The sequence below is a fragment of the Megalobrama amblycephala genome, linkage group LG8, assembly GCF_018812025.1.
Source record: "Megalobrama amblycephala isolate DHTTF-2021 linkage group LG8, ASM1881202v1, whole genome shotgun sequence".
NCBI classification, from domain to species: Eukaryota; Metazoa; Chordata; class Actinopteri; order Cypriniformes; family Xenocyprididae; genus Megalobrama; species Megalobrama amblycephala.
The window spans coordinates 13,602,071-13,621,233 of NC_063051.1; the positions used below are offsets into that span (position 1 = coordinate 13,602,071).

The 19,163-nt window shown below is 37.5% G+C and overlaps 1 protein-coding gene across 3 annotated transcripts in view; it reads left to right on the forward strand.

Moving 5' to 3' along the window:
- Positions 1–19,163, forward strand: part of srgap3 (SLIT-ROBO Rho GTPase activating protein 3) — a 113,181-nt gene that overhangs the window by 956 nt on the left and 93,062 nt on the right. The gene's annotated exons all lie outside the window — the stretch shown is intronic.

The window sequence follows — 19,163 nt, forward strand, 5'->3', positions numbered from 1 at the left end:
CTTTTTCTACTAGGCGTCACTATAGTCAGATGTAACTAGTCTATTGTAACATTTGGATCTGTGGTTCTGATATCAACTATTCACTCCAACTAGTACTGCATGGGTGCGTATTGCATTCGTGCTAGTAATTATTATTTAATTCCTGGTTTGATGTATTAGATATTTCCTAGCTAACTTTCCCAATACTAGTATCGACTTTACTAGTACTTATTTATTAGATAATAGTACTTGTTATAATGAATTTGGGTTGTTGCTAGTAACTATAAAGTAGCCATTCTAGTCATAATGTGATAACTACTGAGATAAGAAATGTTGTAGTAGCATTTGTGATAAATTCTAGTGTCACATAAATAGGAAAAGCAATGAAGTCCATTCAGTGGTTTGGCATTTGTTCGTCAAGACATGATTGTGTCTTACTTTGGTTTCTTACTGCCAGTTTTTACCCAAATGTCTGACTTGGTGTTTGTGTGGATGAAGTTGCATTGTGCAATAGTTGGGTGGGATGTCCTTGCTGTTTTGTAGCCATCTGTCCTTTCCTCATGTCAAAAATGTGTCCAACAACATTAGTAACTTTGATTCTGTTGACATGGGGTATTGTGCATCCAGAGGAATGGTTTAATATATTCAAATGTGTTTAATTGTAGTGACTCATGCTCTGTTGCACATACATTCCTGCTATTAATGGTCTGCACATTAAGTGTTTGTGCATACATTGTGTTTTGGTGGAAAAGTAAAAGGTTGGGTGAGGGTTTTTGTTGCTGGGTAGAATGGTGTATTGTAGTGTCATGCTCTCTGCACAGATGGGTGGAACATCAAGGCGACTAGCAAGCTCGATTAATTCTTCTCCTTTGTTTACAATTTACTTTTGGCAGATCTAGTATTGAAGGGAGATCAACAAAGATCATTAATACATCAATATATAATCACTGTGAATGCAGAGCCTGCGTAGGGAGGGAGAAGCATTGTAGTGACCAAGTGAGGATGTTTAGATGGTGATCTGTTGTTGTAAACAAGATGCACAGATGTCATATATTGTTCCCTCCTATTTACAAGAATCTTTCCACCTCAGTAAACTCCAATGACAGTTTGTGTTTGACTAAATGTGTCTATTCACAAAGTATTTTAACAGCTGTAGTGTCTGTAGTGTATATTTGTTGTTTGTCAGACCTAGCTTGTCAGTGTTTAGAAACGAACTAGGTTTGGTTTGAAAGGGCTTTGCAAAAGCAGTTCATTGATTGGCTACTCGACAATGACGGTGAAGGTTCAAAGGACCCTAGCCATTGAAATGAAAAGGATGGATAATTTGTAAACCTCAGAGAAAGAGTGGATAATAACTGAGATTAGTCATTAATTATTAATGGTTAATAGTATTAACACTTTACCAGTTAGCATCCATTTAAAATGAGTTTGCGTTTACAGCAGAGCAGGGTTTGGTCATTTCTCTCAGTTTGCTTTATTAATATTCAACATTTAAAACTGTGCTGAATTGCCAGGGATTAAGTGTAATGTGATGCACACTGAATCTGCGGTGGGATTTACAAAGTCTGTTTCTCTACCAAAGGATCCCTTCACACTAAACGTCTCTGATGTGATTCTCGCTTGAGTAGCTTTTGTTAAAAGAGAGTCTTGCCCCTCAGTTTTTAAGAAGGCCACATGGCTCTCAAGCATAGAGGGGCCCGTCCCATAGTTTGGATTTACATAACTGTTGTGATCTATAATACTGCCACTCTCTTCTTGAACAAATGCCATTAACATTAAAATGTGGACCAGCCCTCCCCCCATCTGAAATGGTACCCAAGAATTTTGAAAATGCCAGAATATATAAATGAATCCAGCTGGACTTGCTTACATTAGTCGTAATGATATTTTTAGTTAATAGTAAAAATGAAATTGCAAATAATAACAATAATAATGAAATATTTTGCTTTGTTTCAGGTATATTATTATTATGATTCAAGTCTTTTGTATTTCGCTTTGTTCCAGGTATTGTTCCGGTACTGTATTTACTTTCGGTAACACTTTTGGTTAGGTGATCTTCAAATTCAGAAGGTCACAGACCAGTCTTTGTCAAGAGCTGATCTGGTGGTTACACAAGGGAGATGTAGTCTGGAATAGTAATGAGCTTTATCTTCAATCATTGGGAGTTTGAGCAGCAAGCTACGAATGACACAGAGTGGCTTGTTAATGGCAGAAAGACCCCCATGACACAGACCTATGTTGGGGCTCTGTTAGCTGATGGAGACTATTTACCATAGGAGATTGAATGGATAAAAAAACACCAACAATATAATCTTGATGTGGTCAAAATCATTTAGCTCAAATTGATACATTTGTTTGCATTTGGTGAATGAGATCCAAATATAAATGTGCCTTTAGTTAAAGAGTTGAACAGCTCTGGAGCCATTAACACAAACTGCCCTACTGTCTGGCACCTCTCTGTTGATGTAAACCCAAGAGAACGGTAGTGAAGTAAAACGTGTTCAGTGAAGATCCAGAGACATGAGCTGGTGAAGGGCAGCATATATAACCATAATAGAACATTTCAGGTTTCAACTTTTTAAAATATTCTGAATAATTGAAGTCACAATGAATTATGTAAGAATGAAGATTGAAAAGATGAAGGGTAAAGCAAAATCAGGAACAGAATGAGTAAAAAAGAAAGAGGCAGGGTTGAGGGGCGAGAATGAGGAGTTTTGCCTTGATCTTTGTACATATAAGAGGTCTCTGTACAATTAAAACATCGTGCAAGTTTCATAGCTAAACTTTCTCCCCATTTTAAACAAAGCATTTATTTAATCAAGCTCCAAAAATGGCTCGTTTTGATATTGCAAGATCTGTGACGTCACACGGGCAAAAGCATTTGCATATGACTGCGTCCAGAGCAAGACATCAAAGAATAGTTATACATCATCACACCATAGGCCCCGCTTACTGGCGTTCAGTCACTTAACTGCTGACGTTTGCCTACACTGGATGTGAGTGTTGCGTCAAAAACAAATAGAACCCGTTATTATCACTGACGCTGTCTACACTGGGTACGGTATACAGATGCGTGTTCAGTTTCTGATGTACTCCGTGCACTACTGTCTGTCGACAACAGGACAAATGGAAGAGTGAAAGAATGCTCGCATTGACACGCCAGTATAAACCGTTAGTTTGAGTCTCTGTACAGACTTCAGAAGGAAAACAGCATCGGAAACAAGAGGATGGTTTATTTTAGTGACGTTCTGGATCGTGTTGAAGGATTATATGTTTGTTCGGAGCATTTTGTTTTGTCAATAAGGCACAGTGTAATGGAGAGTTTGCAAAGAAACTTTTGCTGAAAGAGATGAATAGTTATACATCAATTTATATATATATATCCATGTCATTACATGACCCATTTAAGATTTTGAAGGAACAATATAAGGGAGATATACAGTGTATAGTAAAGGGATCTAAAGTTTTGCTTTGGGGTTCTTAAAGGGTTAGTTCACCCAAAAATGAAAATGATGTCATTAATGACTCACCCTCATGTCATTCCAAACCCGTAAAACCTCCGTTCATCTTCGGAACACAGTTTAAGATATTTTAGATTTAGTACGAGAGCTTTCTGTCCCTCCATTGAAAATGTATGTACGGTAGACTGTCCATGTCCAGAAAGGTAATAAAAACATCATCAAAGTAGTCCATGTGACATCAGTGGGTTAGTTAGAAGTTTTTGAAGCATCGAAAATACATTTTGGTCCAAAAATAACAAAAACTACGACTTTATTCAGCATTGTATTCTCTTCCGGAATCCTTTCCATTGAATTGATTCCATTGAATTGATTCCATTGAATCGTTTCATCTGTCGGCGTTGGTAATGCACTTTTACATCGTTGTTTTTGGCGATTAGGACGTCCGCGACATGCACACTTACGCACCATTTTAAAAAATATAGCAATACCAAAATACAAACAATGTAGAATAGCTTGAATACAGCGTGCGTCTCCCTCAGACTGTAAACGAAGCTTGGGCGCACCGGATAACATGTCAGCAGCGTCTTACGTCAGCAGCGTCACTGCGGAGTCGTGAACCCGGATTGGCAGCAGACCCGGAAGAGAATACAATGCTGGATAAAGTCGTAGTTTTTGTTATTTTTGGACCAAAATGTTTTTTCGACGCTTCAAAAACTTTTAACTAACCCACTGATGTCACATGGACTACTTTGATGATGTTTGTATTACCTTTCTGGACATGGACAGTATACTGCACATACATTTTCAATGGAGGGACAGAAAGCTCTCGGACTAAATCTAAAATATCTTAAACTGTGTTCCGAAGATGGACGGAGGTCTTACGGGTAGGGGTGGGAATCGGAGGGTACCTCACGATACGATACGATCACGATAAATGGCTCACGATAACGATAATATCGCGAGTCAGCGATTCTGCGATAATCGATATATCGCTAGACAATCCTATAATGATACATCGCGATATTGGTCTTAATATGAAAACAAAATGCACGTGAAAAGGTTAAGTGCAGGTTAACGGATAAATCCGATCTTATATGTACATTTAATAGAGTTCACGTCACCGAAAGCAAGAAATATGAGGTGCATTTTATTGACCATCAGTTAATTCCAAAATCAAAGACTGCAATAGGAGAGAGCGGCAACAGCACTGGTATAAGGTCTCATTACTTTTAATGAAGATAATTGTGTGTTATGCGTCTGCGACTTACTTTCACTTTCATATGCGGCAGTTTGCGCGTCAGCTTGCTGAAGAGATCTGCGGCGATGTGTGATGCAGTAGCGTTGTCATATCTGACTCTCACATGTTTCAGTTTTAGTATTTTTGGGAGAAGTAAAATTTACATATGTAGTTTCAACAACCAGATGCATTTAGACTGAGCATAGACAGTTTTGACTGGAATGCGTACCAGACCATCTCCTGAAGTGGTTTGAGCGATCGGATTTAAATCCGTCTCAAATGCGTTTTTAGGCATTTAGGCATTTAGACCTGGTCTTTTCACGATCGGATGGCTATCCGATCAGAGAAAATGCATGAAGTCACCAGGTGCAAACAGACCCTTTGACGTTCTTCAAGCGCTTAGATATACACGGGAGCGTTCGAAAGCAGGCGTCTATCAGAGGATCCCTAATATATGCTTTCAAACGCTCCCGTGTATATCTAAGCGCTCGGTGAAGAACGTCAAAGATGTCTACGACTGTCACATCAATGGTATAAAAGTGCGTCAAGACTTTGAACTTAAACGTGGCTGGGGCATCTATTTTACTCACACTGCTGTCCGCCATCCTGTTAATAACCTCTTTTTCTTAGGCTAGTTAACTTAAGCCGAGTTCAGACTGCACGATTTTCAAAGCAGTCGGGTCACTGTTCTTTTCACACTGCATGACTATCTTGGCCAGCATTCAGTCGCTGCTGTGTTCCAAACTGCACGATGGATCGGCGACAGAAGGTTTCACACTGCATGATAGGAAGAATCGCCGACAACTCTGTCTGTCACGCAAACTACGTTTCACAACCAAAAACACGCGAGATGTGACAAGGAAACAACGCGATATCACGCGTGCAAGACCGGAGTTATTATTATTATTATTATTAAAAACGGTAGCCCGGAAGAAGCTTGCAATACGAATTGCCTGTGCGCTGATTTGCAGCGAAAACAAGAAAAAGAAAAGAAGAATATGGAGGAGGAAATGGTTGAGGAGACTGTGGATTGTGTGTTCTGCAATGAGAGTTGGAGGTAAATAAATAACTTTTCAATGTGCTGCTGTTGGATGGTAAAGCAAATGTTTGTGCTTTTGTTCTGTTTGATATAATTGTAATGTTTATGTGTACAAAGCCACTTGCTGATGTTGTGGTCTATAACTCCTCCCGAACTCCCCGCTGCTCTGTATCTTGCTCTCTCATTGGCTGTCGGTCATCGCCGATGTAGTTTCCAGTCAGAACACTTTTCACACTGCAAGATTTTGAATCGCCGACAGGTCCAGATATTTAGCATGCCAAATATCTCACGGGTGTCGGCGACTCGTCGGCGATTCTCTCAGATCGCGTCTTTGCTCATTCACACTGCGTGATTGTCACTCACGTGAACGAGCACCGATTTGCCTGTGATTTCGGGCATTTGTCGGCGATTTCTCAAAACCTGTCGGCGAGCCAAAATCGGGGCTAAAATCGTGCAGTCTGAACTCGGCTTTAAGTTCACGTTTCCCTCATTCATGTGTTGAGAACCGCCTTGAAGTAGGACGCTTTGAGCAAAGAAATCTATATATAGCGCTTTATTTTTTTAAATTAAAATATCGATATTTGGCGCAGCGATACGATTCTCGTATCGCACAGAGAAGGATGACGATATATCGCCATATCGATATTTTGTCCCACCCCTACTTACGGGTTTGGAACGACATGAGGGTGAGTCATTAATGACATAATTTTCATTTTTGGGTGAACTAACCCTTTAAAGGAATAGTTCACCCAAAAATTATAATTTTGTCATTACTTACTCATTTTGACACTATCATTTTCCATTTTTGATTTTTAAATATTATTAATGAAGATTAGTGAATAACAACTTAAATTTTGGTGATAAAGAATCATAAAAGAATGATAAAAGAATCATCATTTCTTGTAACTTTGCCACTTGTATAACCCTAGGGGCCGCAAATGCTAACGACACACTTCAGTGTTCTTTCATGATTTCACATTGGTAATGATATTCAGTCCAATTTTAGTCCTCATCAATGCATACTACACAGTCAAATCACCATGTGAATAACAGAGCAGTAATCACCACATTATCCTGATAACTTCCGTCTCTAGCGTATGAATCCAGCCAGGTAGCAATAACTCACATCGTGACACAAGCGATTTAAATCTGCATTTCATTACAAGCTTCCTGAAACGGCCATAAAGAGACCCAACCATCACAAACCAATCACTGTGCAAAAAACTAGCATAATATGCATGCTGGTAAAAACCTCTGTTAGGATGATAAACAATTCTTACAAGCAGCTGAGAGTAAATTAGCATAAACCCGCCCACTCCCTGCTCATGCATGTTTTCCATGTGGAACCTTGCTTAATTAAACAGAAGCATTGTGCCCCTGACGCATGCACATGCAAATTGCATAATTAATGTTTCTAAATTCACAGGAGCATTTCAAGCTGTCAAGATGAGTACAGAAGAGGGTCAAATGCAAATTCAGTAAATGTACTATTTACATATATTCAACAATCAAATTATCTCACTCATCCAGACCAGATGAGATCTCACTATTGTGTGTCATAATTTCTTGGAACTTAGAATTAAGAATTAAGGTGCCACCTTTATGCTATTTTAAAGGTTCCTAATTTTGTTTTGAATGTCTTCTACAATAGGTTTACATGCATCCAACGTCAAAAATCACTTTAATTTTTTTCATAATATACATTGCACATCACCTCATTTCCCAAAGAGTCTCTCTAAACCCAAGCGCTTACTCTGCTCTGATTGGTCAGATGTCCCTGCCTGTTGTGATTGGTCAACCACTTACAGCGCGTGTCAGAACAAAAGCACCTATTACAATATCTGAATTTCAGCTCCAGAGGCTTCCTCAGTGTTTGATACACAGTGATATGAATAATGGCGTTAATTTTTCTGTATCAATTATTGTGCAAGTCCTGGATTTGCAGCACTAAAATCAGCATCTTCTCGACATGGCGACAACACGAACCAAACTCTTCCAGGCCTCGGCTACAACCACAGCGTTTGAGGTCGGGTCAAAGTCGATGACGTTTGTGGCCAATGAAGACCGTAGACTGGCATTATGTGAATTTGTTACATTGTTATGTTGGTATGTAACAGGAAGTGAGACTGAAATTGCTGACGACTCATTTCAGCAGTTCAGAATCGATTTTTTATTTTAGGAGACAATAAGTTTGTCATGCACTTTGATCTTTGCAGACATTTTGCATTCACAAACAGCTATCTTACTGCATGAAATGTAATATTCGAAAAAGCATAATAGGGGAACTTTAAAAAGACACAAATAGTTCTAATTTCAATAACTGTTGTGACAAGGCTCTTTAAAGGAATAGTTCTTGTAAAATTATTTTTTATGTTGTTCCAACTCTGTTTGATATTTTTTTATTCTCCTGTGAGGAGATGATTGGCCAGAATGTCAGAGGTCTAAGCTGTTCTTTGAAAGTCGATGTTGATTTGTACTTCTAAGCCCCAAAATGTACAAAAAGAAACATAAAAGGATCAGGAAGGTAGTCAACAGGAAACACACACTATCAGTCCTCTGAAACCAAAATAAAGCTTTCTCTGTGGAATTCATTTGTTTAAAATCTTTCATCCTAAACTCACATTCATGATCGTAGACAATAGCCGTGTTTCCCCTGTCGGGCCAAAAGCGAGAGTGCTAGTGTGTGCCAGGACCAGTCGCGTTTCCAGGGCTTGAATGGGCCTCATTGGGGCTTCCTTGGGGCCAACAGTCAGGGGTTTTTGGCCCGCTGAATACCTTGGACCAAAGCAGGCCAACTTGGGCTTGAGGAGTGGTTATGAACAAAAGCAGAGTCAGGAGAGAGTCAGGAGAGGGTCAACACTGCTGCTTATTTCCATGTTATCAGGCTACCAGCTAACCTCAACATTTAAGAAAATTTAAACAATTTTAAGCTCAAAACTCACTTTTAGACAACAGCGAGTGTTTGAAATAACTTCCTTTTGAACCGATGGGGATTCTGATCACCGTATGAGGTAGAAATATATTTCTATACTATGCTTAAGGCTACTTATGCTAACCATTGCGATAATAAATACACATATGTTTATGGAAAACACCAGAGACTGCTTGAACAACGTAGACAGTAGACAAATCATATATGATTATACAGTGCTTCCCACAGGTTTGAAATATACTTGCGGTGGTAGCCAGGGAAAAAAATCCTCCTATTACCCACGGCACAAAAATGGTCTACTACATGTGACAAACAAATAATGTATGATTTTTAACAGTATTTTTATTTATTGAAATAAATTTTTAATTACATAACATATTACATTTAATTACATACTAATATTATGCATTATTATGCATTGTAAATTATGCAAAATTACAGCATTTAAATGGTTTACATTTTCCTATGTTCTCCTTGTTGTCATATAGTGTCTCTCTCAATGAATGGGACACAGATTTTACTAGTAAAATTTATAAAATGAATAATATATGTGTCAAATAATATTCTTCCTGAAAGTTTTCTTCCTGTGGGGGAGACTACAATAATTTACTATGAATTAAATGGAAATCAAATTAAATACAATTTATTGTGTAACCAAAATACCAATAATGCCCAAAAGAAAAACAAAAAACTTAGCGTGTGACTTTTAATTATAAACAAGCCCGAAATACACAGGTACTCTTATTTTGAAATGTCTGTACTATTGCAGGCTGATCCTTCAGATTCTTACAATCGTCTAAAACATTTTATATAAAGGTCATGAAGTAGACATTGTAATAATTCATCAACTTGAGTTCATTTGTAATCGCTTGGCATAAATCTGCGCTTTTCATTGATTGAGAATCACTTTGAAGCAGTCTGAAGCGCTGTCGCGTGAGCTTGTAGAACTTGCAACAGCGCCCCCTTGTGACTTTGCAAAATGTAGCGCTCGTTTGAATGTTAGCGGGAGTAAGCAGTTCTGACGCACACAAACGAGCAGGTACGAAACGACTAGTTAATCGATCGCGGATGGTTTCATTATCTTGCGCGGATATAAAAGTATAAAAGGATAAAAACAATAAAAGCAAAAATGTGTCTCCGAATATACTTGGGCGGCCGTTATTATATGTGGGCGGCCCGCCCAAGTAAAGTCTATGTGTGGGAAGCACTGTTATAATCATGCATTTATTTGGTTTCATGTTTTATCTGTCTCTTCCCTATGCCCCTTGTTGATATCGGACAAATGTGTCCGCATGTATGTCATAAAAAACATGCACTCCTGTTAACTCGTAATACTCATTTAACTCCTGTTTTCTTCTCAGAAGATGGGATAACAGTAAATGGGAGAGATCGCTGAAATTTCCTCAGATTGCACATTTCGTGGAAAATTAATAGAAATGCTCACTCTTTCTAAAGAAATGTGATGCAAACATATGATATTTTGTCAATATTTTGTCTTTAAAGCCTTAATGAAGTTCCCGTGATCGCAAATAAATGGAAGCAGGTACAACCGAATAGATATGTTTTCTCTTTTTATGTGAAATGGTAAATACCAGTTTTATTCAGCCATGATTGATGTGCACTCCTGACACAAACTAATAAATCACTAACATTTTTTTATTATAAAACATTGTCAGATATTGATGCTGGAGTCTTAAGTCTTAAGACCAAACATTCGCTTCTGTCATGCTCATTTTGCGCTATAGCTAGTTTTCGGTCAGCTGGTGAAATGGTGAGGTAGTGTCATTCTATGGAGGCGTGTTAAGGGTAGGCTTTAGGCTAGTGCTGCTGGCCCGACAATGGAAACGCAACTTGATTTTTGCCTCGTACTTGAGGTCCGAGGCTATTGGCACCGCCAGGCACATTGTTAGCCCTGGCTCGCAATGACCCAACAGCGACTATTGGTGCCTTGAGACGCTACACTCCAGATTCACCATTTATGACAAATGCTGTTGGTTCTCATGTGTCTAGTGTCCACAAAGAATCAATTTGCACAAGGTCCTTTTGGAGTTCAACAGCCCCTGGTTACTGTCTGTTTTGTTGTATGGAAAGTATGGAGAGCAGCTTGGGCGATCTGCTAAACACTTACTTTTGTGATACACAGAAGAAAATATATACAGATTTGGAATGACATGGGGCTGAGGTTTCCTTTTTTCCTATTTTGTTCTTTTAAAATCTTTTAGAAGATTTACTTTTGGGGATTCATGAGATATAAAATTAGTAATATGCGTTTGAAAAATGTTATAAAAATAGGAAATATTCTGTGTTTACTATATTGCAGAGTTTTTCATTCATGGTTGTTTTACGCAGTAAAGATTTTGTTAATTCTGGTGTCAATTCATTGTTTTATTTATCCTGTGTTCATTGATACTATCATTATTTAACCTTGTTGGATAGTATTGCACGACACAAAACCATAAAATTGAATTGTGTAAGAAAATTATGTTCTGAAATGTGAAAGCTACTTTCATGTCTCTGCGGAAATACTTTACTACAAGTTTTACCAGTTTCTTTTTGTTTAATGTTTAGGTCTTTGTCTGAGGTTTTCTCAGACTTCTTACCATTTTTTTTTACCAAGTTGAAAGCATTTACTCAAAAAACAGGTTTAGCTTGATAAAACAGGTTTAACTTCATCTCAGTTACTCGTTACCCTTAGTGCTAAGAAAACAAGATTCGTCTGTCAACTTTGTAATATTTCCTCTGGTGTTAGATTCTTTCTAGTTGAAAATTCATGTGCGTGTCAATGGATTGCTAGTTGACAGTTTGGTCTTAATGAAATGAAGTATAATTGGCCCTGATGAACATGATTTTATGGGGCGTTTGCACTACATGAGATGCATTATTGCCTTTAAAAATGGTTAGAACAAGTGCAAGGGAATGGAACAAACTTAAAAGGGAACAGTTATGGCAGGATGCTCAAACGTTTGTGTAATGACACAGTGGCCAAAGTGTAGTGTATAGAGATGATGCTTTAAAGGGATCGTTGAGAGCTTTGTATATACAAGAAAACTTAGATAAACTAGTAGACCTAGTCTTTTATGGTAACACAACTGTTAAACATCTGTGCATGATTGTCTGTTTTTTTTCTGTCCCTTTTGTTTTAAATTCTTTTCATCATATGTGGCTGGTGAATTGGTCTACCTGCTTTAAATCTGGGTTGTAGACCCTGCTTGACCATACATCACACAGCAGGAATGTAAATGACAGGTTAATGTGATACAGGCCTAGTGGCCAGCAGTGATTCATGGTCCTACCACACACAAACACACTCACAGGCGAACACACCACTCAATAGTTTGTGCAGGGCTGCTTAGTGCCGCACAGTTATGTGATTCATAGAATGCCCTTCCCATTCAATCTCAATGCAAGCAGACAGTGACAATTGCCATAGCAACTAATATTCAATCAAAGCCTTGTGCAAGAATGTCCATTGGACCAAACTGACACTAACCAATATTTTAAATATGACTTTTTTTGTTACCTAATCTAGTTAGTCTGATTCATATCCATATTAAAATATTTATAATAAAATATTGTTTTGAATATATTATATGCAATTTTTTATATTGTTTTTAAAATTCAGTTATTGTTTGGATTTGTCATGTGTATGCTGTTGTGTTTAGTAATTCTGAATGGATCCATGGTTGTTGGGTTAGTTAGGTTTTTTTGTCTAAAATGTAAACAAGCTCTTTGTTGTTGCACTGTACACATACTATATACACTGTGAATTCTGAAAGTTTTTTTTCTGTAATGTTTTTTTTTCCATGGGTGCTTTGGTGTGCATAAATTTATGAATTATATTGACACCTCATATCATTTGGTTGTTTGGTGTCCTTTTAAAGTCTCCCAGTGTCCTTTTTTTAGAAAGACACCTAAATTTACCTTGAAGCTGAATCACCCTTCAGTTTGATGGTTTACTTTGGTGGATATAGCAAACGATAACAAAATGAATGTGTTAATCAAGATAAATGGTGTATGCTTAATTTCAAGAATTTCATGATTAATCACACCCTTTTGTGCGATTAATCGTGATTAATCATACACTTATTGTGAAATACAGAAATATCGATTAATCACACAAAAGGGTCACACAAATTTTTTTAACTCTATTGACAGCCCTAAATTAATTTATTAGAACTAGCCAAAAAGGTGATAAAAATGTGATTAAAAAAGGAAATGGTTACCTTTTTGAGGACTGGACATGATAGTGTATACATTTTTCAAATTATAACCTAAAATCTTTATATTAGTTAAAGTAAAACAGGCACATTATGCATCAGCTTGAAATTGCCTGAGACCCTTGATTTCTTATCATCTGGTTGCTTATTAACAAGCAGTTTTAAGACCCAGCGGATGAGCGCCGGGCCAAGGGCCCCAGAAGGACCAGGGGGCTGTGCACCTCACCTCCGTCCAAGCTGTTCAGCTGCCACACAGCTTTATTTGCATTTAAATAGAGAGGCTCCAAGTAGAGAAATAGCTGGAGCTGTAGAATTGGACTTTTTAGTCTTTCCCTTCACGCAGAGGAGTGAGGAATGGGGAGGGTGGTTAAGGCTGCTTCCTGCTTGTCCTCTCACCTTTTCAGGCTTGTCATAATCAGAGTGTCAGTACAGGGAGTGTGTTATGTAATGGGTCAGGATTTGGCAGCAGGGGTTTGCCAGCTTCCCATCGCCTCTTTCAGTAGCAAGGCAGTCCAAATGCCTCCAGTAACACCCCAAGACAGGACGTTATTAGTAGTGGTCTTATTTTGCATGTGAAATATCTCAGTGATTTTGAATTTGACTGACAAAAAATTGTAAATGAAGATACTTTGTTTTCCTGGTGGCTTACATCTATGCATGTATACATTACCTATTTATATTGGTAAACTCTGTCAAAGTTTTGCGCAAAAATACAGTCTAGTGCATTTTTAAAACTTACAAACCCGATTCCAAAAAAGTTGGGACACCGTACAAATTGTGAATAAAAACAGAATGCAATGATGTGGAAGTTTCAAATTTCAATATTTTATTAAGAATACAACATAGATGACATATCAAAGGTTTAAACTGAGAAAATGTATCATTTTAAGGGAAAAATAAGTTGATTTTAAATTTCATGGCATCAACATATCTCAAAAAAGTTGGGACACGGCCATGTTTACCACTGTGTGGCATCCCCTCTTCTTTTTATAACAGTCTGCAAACATCTGGGCACTGAGGAGACAAGTTGCTCAAGTTTGAAAATGCAAGGTCTTCTTCCCTGAGAGACGACGTCTGGATGGGAGCATATGTTGTTCTAGAACTTGGATATACCTTTCAGCATTGATGGTGCCTTTCCAGATGTGTAAGCTGCCCATGCCACATGCACTCATGCATCCCCATACCATCAGAGATGCAGGCTTCTGAAGTGAGCGCTGATAACAACTTGGGTTGTCCTTGTCCTCTTTAGTCTGGATGACATGGCATCCCAGTTTTCCAAAAAGAACTTGAATGAAGTTCCACAGAACAGTTTTCCACTTTGCCACAGTCTATTTTAAATGAGCCTTGGCCCAGAGAAAACACCTGCGATTCTGGAACATGTTTAGATATAGCTTCTTCTTAACATGAAGTCTGACAAACTATGAAGTGAAAAACTTTTTTTTTCCTAAAAAATTGAGCCTGCTAAAAATGCACCGGAAGGACTGCCATTTTTGCGTAGCTTGCTGTTTAAAAATCATTTGACACTTACCAAACTGGCAGCTCCAATAGTAAAAAAAGATTTATCTTGAACTTGGAATCTTGGAAACTATGTATAAACCTCTAATATTTTAGTAATCAACTAAAAAGAATTTATACCTGTATGATATTATGCTGTACCCACATTGGACCAGTGGTTTGGAAAATGGATGGATGGATGGATGATTCAGCTGCGGGCACCATCTTCTGGTGAGACGCGAGAGTTCATTCAGCGCGACCCTTACAGCGCTTTATGGGTATTCTGCCATTGAGTGTACACCGGTTGTACACTCATTATTGCGGTGCATAATGGAATTGAATAAATGTACTCGATAATGTCCACCACTAAAAATGGCTGGTCCCTCAAATAGTGCTCTATTTAAGGGTATTGGGGGCAATTTCGAGCCCTAGAAACTTTCAGACAAATGTTGGGCAGGTTGGAGCTAAACTCTAAAGGACATTTGGCCCTCCAGAAATGGGATTGGACTCCCCATAGGTTATGGTTTATCTGAAATAGTTTAATGGGGGTTATACGCAACAAACTTCCATATTCTGTAAAACAGGTTGCATCGCTTCCAGTTAAAGTCTTTTGTATGTGCTTTGTTAAATATAGAGTTGTTTTATTTAAGATGCCTTCAGAGGAGCTACTCAAGATGTCCATTACAAATGCACTAAAAGTTAACAAAGTTTTTTTAAATTTTTCTTCTTCTCACTAACATTCGGATATTAAAACTGAACCCCAACAATAAAAATAACTAGCTAGGTTAGCTGATTACTTTAAAAGTCAATAGATAATAGATGAGACCTGTTTCCTGTTTGTTCATGTGATGTTTGACATAAAGCCTATTGATATGGTATGGGAGAAAAAAAACCTTCAAACTGCAATTCAAGTAATAGCACAGCAGTGTCAGTCGACAACCAAGCAAAAGAACATTTGTGTAGACTTTAATCGAAAGTACCAATTTAAAAGATAAACACTTAGAAAACACAGTGTGCAATTATGCAGTTCTGGTTGTGGAAATTTGATTTGCTTGCTAACGTATATTTCAAAGATTTGCATATTGTGTTAACCTTGTAAACACCCCCACTGCAAAAAATTACATAAAGCCAAAACGAAACTGCAAATTTCTTGCCATTTTTGTGTGCAGTTTGCATCAGATGGTTGTGAACAGACTGTGGGTGGTCTGTGGGTGTGCTGTCTGAGTCTGAGTCTGGCATGACCATATTCAGGCCCTCTCTTTATAATTGCATTGATAAAGCCAAAGACGCATGACAAGAAACTCATACAAGTTTTTGTTTCATATACTTCAGTACTTCTTTAAATCCCTGATTGTGGTAATATGTGTTGGTCATGTGGTCTGAGCTTTGTTTTTAGGGCTTGAGTTTGGTTTCTCTTTCTGTCATTTTCCATGAGTTTCCTCCTCTGTGATCTGAGTTAAGGGGAGAGCAGGTGGTTTGTGTTTTTGGCAGGGGTCCTTGGTTTTAAAACCTCAGCAATGGCTGGGGCTCAGTATCTGCTTTATTTCGAGTGCTCACTGGAAAGATATGGCCCCAAATGATCACTGATAAGCTCTACACAGCCTGAAGGTAGACATAATGGTGCTCAAATGTTAATTATGTAATTGTGTTAGCTATCTGACCAGATAAGACTGGATAAATAAACATATTTGTCAGTTATGTCATATAGGGGTTGCAAATAAATATACATTAATAAGCATCCATAGACTAGGTTGAGGTTTTGTGGACTTTCTGTCATGGTTACTGCTAACGGATGTATTTTCACACCTTGTAGGCTATGGTTTATGCTTTGTCAGTTTTCCTGTGTCAAAAAGGTTCTTAAATGGCAGACTGAACTTCTTTTGGACTGCTTATTATCACCCTTCAGACACCGTTACTGATACTATTGAGTTACTGCAGCCTTGATCATCTTCAGAATGAAGAAAGCCAAAGGCAGGGATGGTTTGTGTTCTCCAAGGACTTCTATAGCTTCCGTTTGAAACCAGTTGAAACCCTATAGTTACAGCCAGATGACCTTGAAGAAAGTTATTTTAGATCTTGAAGCAAAGCTTATCTATATCCTCAAAGTATTTTTTTGTATTGTTCAAAAAAAAATCTGACAACTTACTATACTTTATCTTATCTTATGTACATTGATAATGGGCATAATTAATAAATGACAGTTTATGAAGCTTAGAAAGGTGTTATTTCTTTCAATGTGTTCATTGATGAAGGAATAGTTCATAGAAATATTCACCCCAAAAAATCTAAATTTACTCATCTCCATGGAAGGAAAATAAAATCATCATATGGAATTCAAACGAAATGAGCAGAATGTCCAGCCTGTGTTGAAGAGAATGGCAATCCAAAAAATGTCCCAACAAAGTACTTCATGACATCAAAGTCTTAAAGGAATAGTTCACCCAAAAATGATTTACTCACCCTTATGTTGTTCCAAACCTGTATGAATTTCTTTCTTCTGCTGAACACAAAAGAAGAATGAAGAACAACTGATGGGCTCATAGTATTTTTTTCTCTCCATACTATGGAAGTCAGTGGGGCCCATCAGCTGTTTGGTTACCCATATTCTTCAAAGTGTCTTCTTTTGTGTTCAGCAGAAGAAAGAAATTCATAAAGTTTTGGAAAAATTTGAGGGAGAGTAAATGATGTCAGAATTCATTTTTAGGTGAACTATCCGTTTTAGGAGTTTATAGGAACTCTTACAGTGATAAATGAAGAGCAGCACATATGCCTCATTAAATAGAGCACATTAATGACAACTGAAGCAGAGTTGCATGTTATGGCACTTAAAAAATAGCTGATGCCCAGCGTAAGTGTTACTGATAATCATTTTAATTACTGCTTGGCTCTTTCTCCTTAGTTGCATTATTGACTGGACTGCTTTAGTTTTTAAATGTATGTATTGACAAACATGGCAGCACATTTTAGTTTAAGTTAAAGTTCACTGCAGAATTTTCTGTCAAACCCATTTTGTAAGGCAATTTGTGAATCGACCTCTTTGTTCCTCTTTGTAGAACTGTTGAAAATATGAAGCCAGACTGATGCAGAAAGGGAGCTATTTTTACATGGCAGCTTTCTGGAATCTCTGAGGTAGTCTGCATTCTGAAGAACATATTAATCGTATCCTGAATCATTCCATTGTGGTGAATTGCCCCACTGTGCTAGACTGCCTGTTAGCAGCATATGTCATGATAAATATGAATTCTGTCCAAGTCCAAACCTTACTGTAGTGAATGATTTGGTTTGCTTCAGGTTCCCGATTTCACACTGTACAAAAGTACACAAAAATGCTGGTGAATTTGCATTTAATTTAGTTTGGGTCATATTTTCTTTTACCTTGGTAGAAGAGAGAGTGTTCATGTTCATTCGCTTGAACTGAGGCGGTACAGTGATCCGTCATGCCACATCAAAACATGTCAAAACGGCATTTATTGTTTGAATTTCATGCTAAAATGGACAGAATTTCAGAGATGACACTTTGTTTCTTATCAAATGTAAGAAAACACAGAGCTTATTGCAATTATTGGTGGTTAAAAGTGGTTAGGCTACAGCATTGTATTCGTGGTGTACACATGCATACCATAACGGAAGACAAGTACCGAAAATTCGCAGGACGAATATGTGTACCGTTACACCCATAATATTTATAATAATTTTAATATTTTAAAATTGTCTAAAAATATTAAAAATAATAAAAAAGCGAGATGAAAACCACCGGTTTAAACCATTCAGTTACACTGGTACTAAAAGCAAAGAGGCATTTTTGGTCACTAGGGCTATAATAAAATTCATATTTTCCTCATGCTATCTTTTCTCATCTCCCCATTGTGGTCTGAGTCTTTGTTATTTGGCATCATTTGATTGACGTGAGTGAATCAGTATTTACAATGTGACTTGGTTTACTGTTATCATGCTATAAAATCAATTATTAGAGGAAGCACCTTTAATAAAGTTTAATACTAGGGATGGGCATTTTTCCAAAATATTGTATTGAATATTTGGGCTCGTAAAAAAACGAATATTCGAATATTCGTTTATTTAAATGAGGTTAAACGAGAAATACGTTATTGTTTTATATTCATCAATATTTTGTAACCATTTCTGAACAAGCTTACAATTAGGCAATATACACAACAAGCTTACATTATATCTTAAGGTTTTCTTTTAGTTCAAAGCATTAAACAATATGTGTAAACAGAAAATATTAAGAACAAAAGCATTTAATATCAAGCAGCGCGAGCGGGAAAAATACTAATAAAGCAGACAGCGCCAGACAGTTATTGTACAAAACGTACATAATACACTCGAGTCAGTATATGGTTATCGTGTTTATATTGTTTCACATGTTCATGTTGAGAAAAACAATAATATCCACATGCTCGGGTGAGAAAACGAGCCGTGCTGACAGACGCTGCAGAGACACAAAGATAATAATAGCCTACATAACTGTGTGCTAAGCTAAGTTTCTAACAGTAAATTAGCACTTTGTTATCTGTTCGTAAATATATCTCCCTCGACGAAACTTAATGGAAGCATATGTCTCAAAATCATTTTGCTATCAGATAAGTTATCATCTTGGCTCACTCGGGGATAACTTACAGTTGCGCTTACGTTACCTGTCGTGAATGCAGTGATGGACAGCCGTTTTCCCTCACTCTACGGGTATTTAGATTTTATGTGCTTTCTCATTATGGTGTTGATATTATGATAACTCGGTTTCATTAATTAATTTGATCAAAAGTAATTCCATTTTGTAAGATCATTT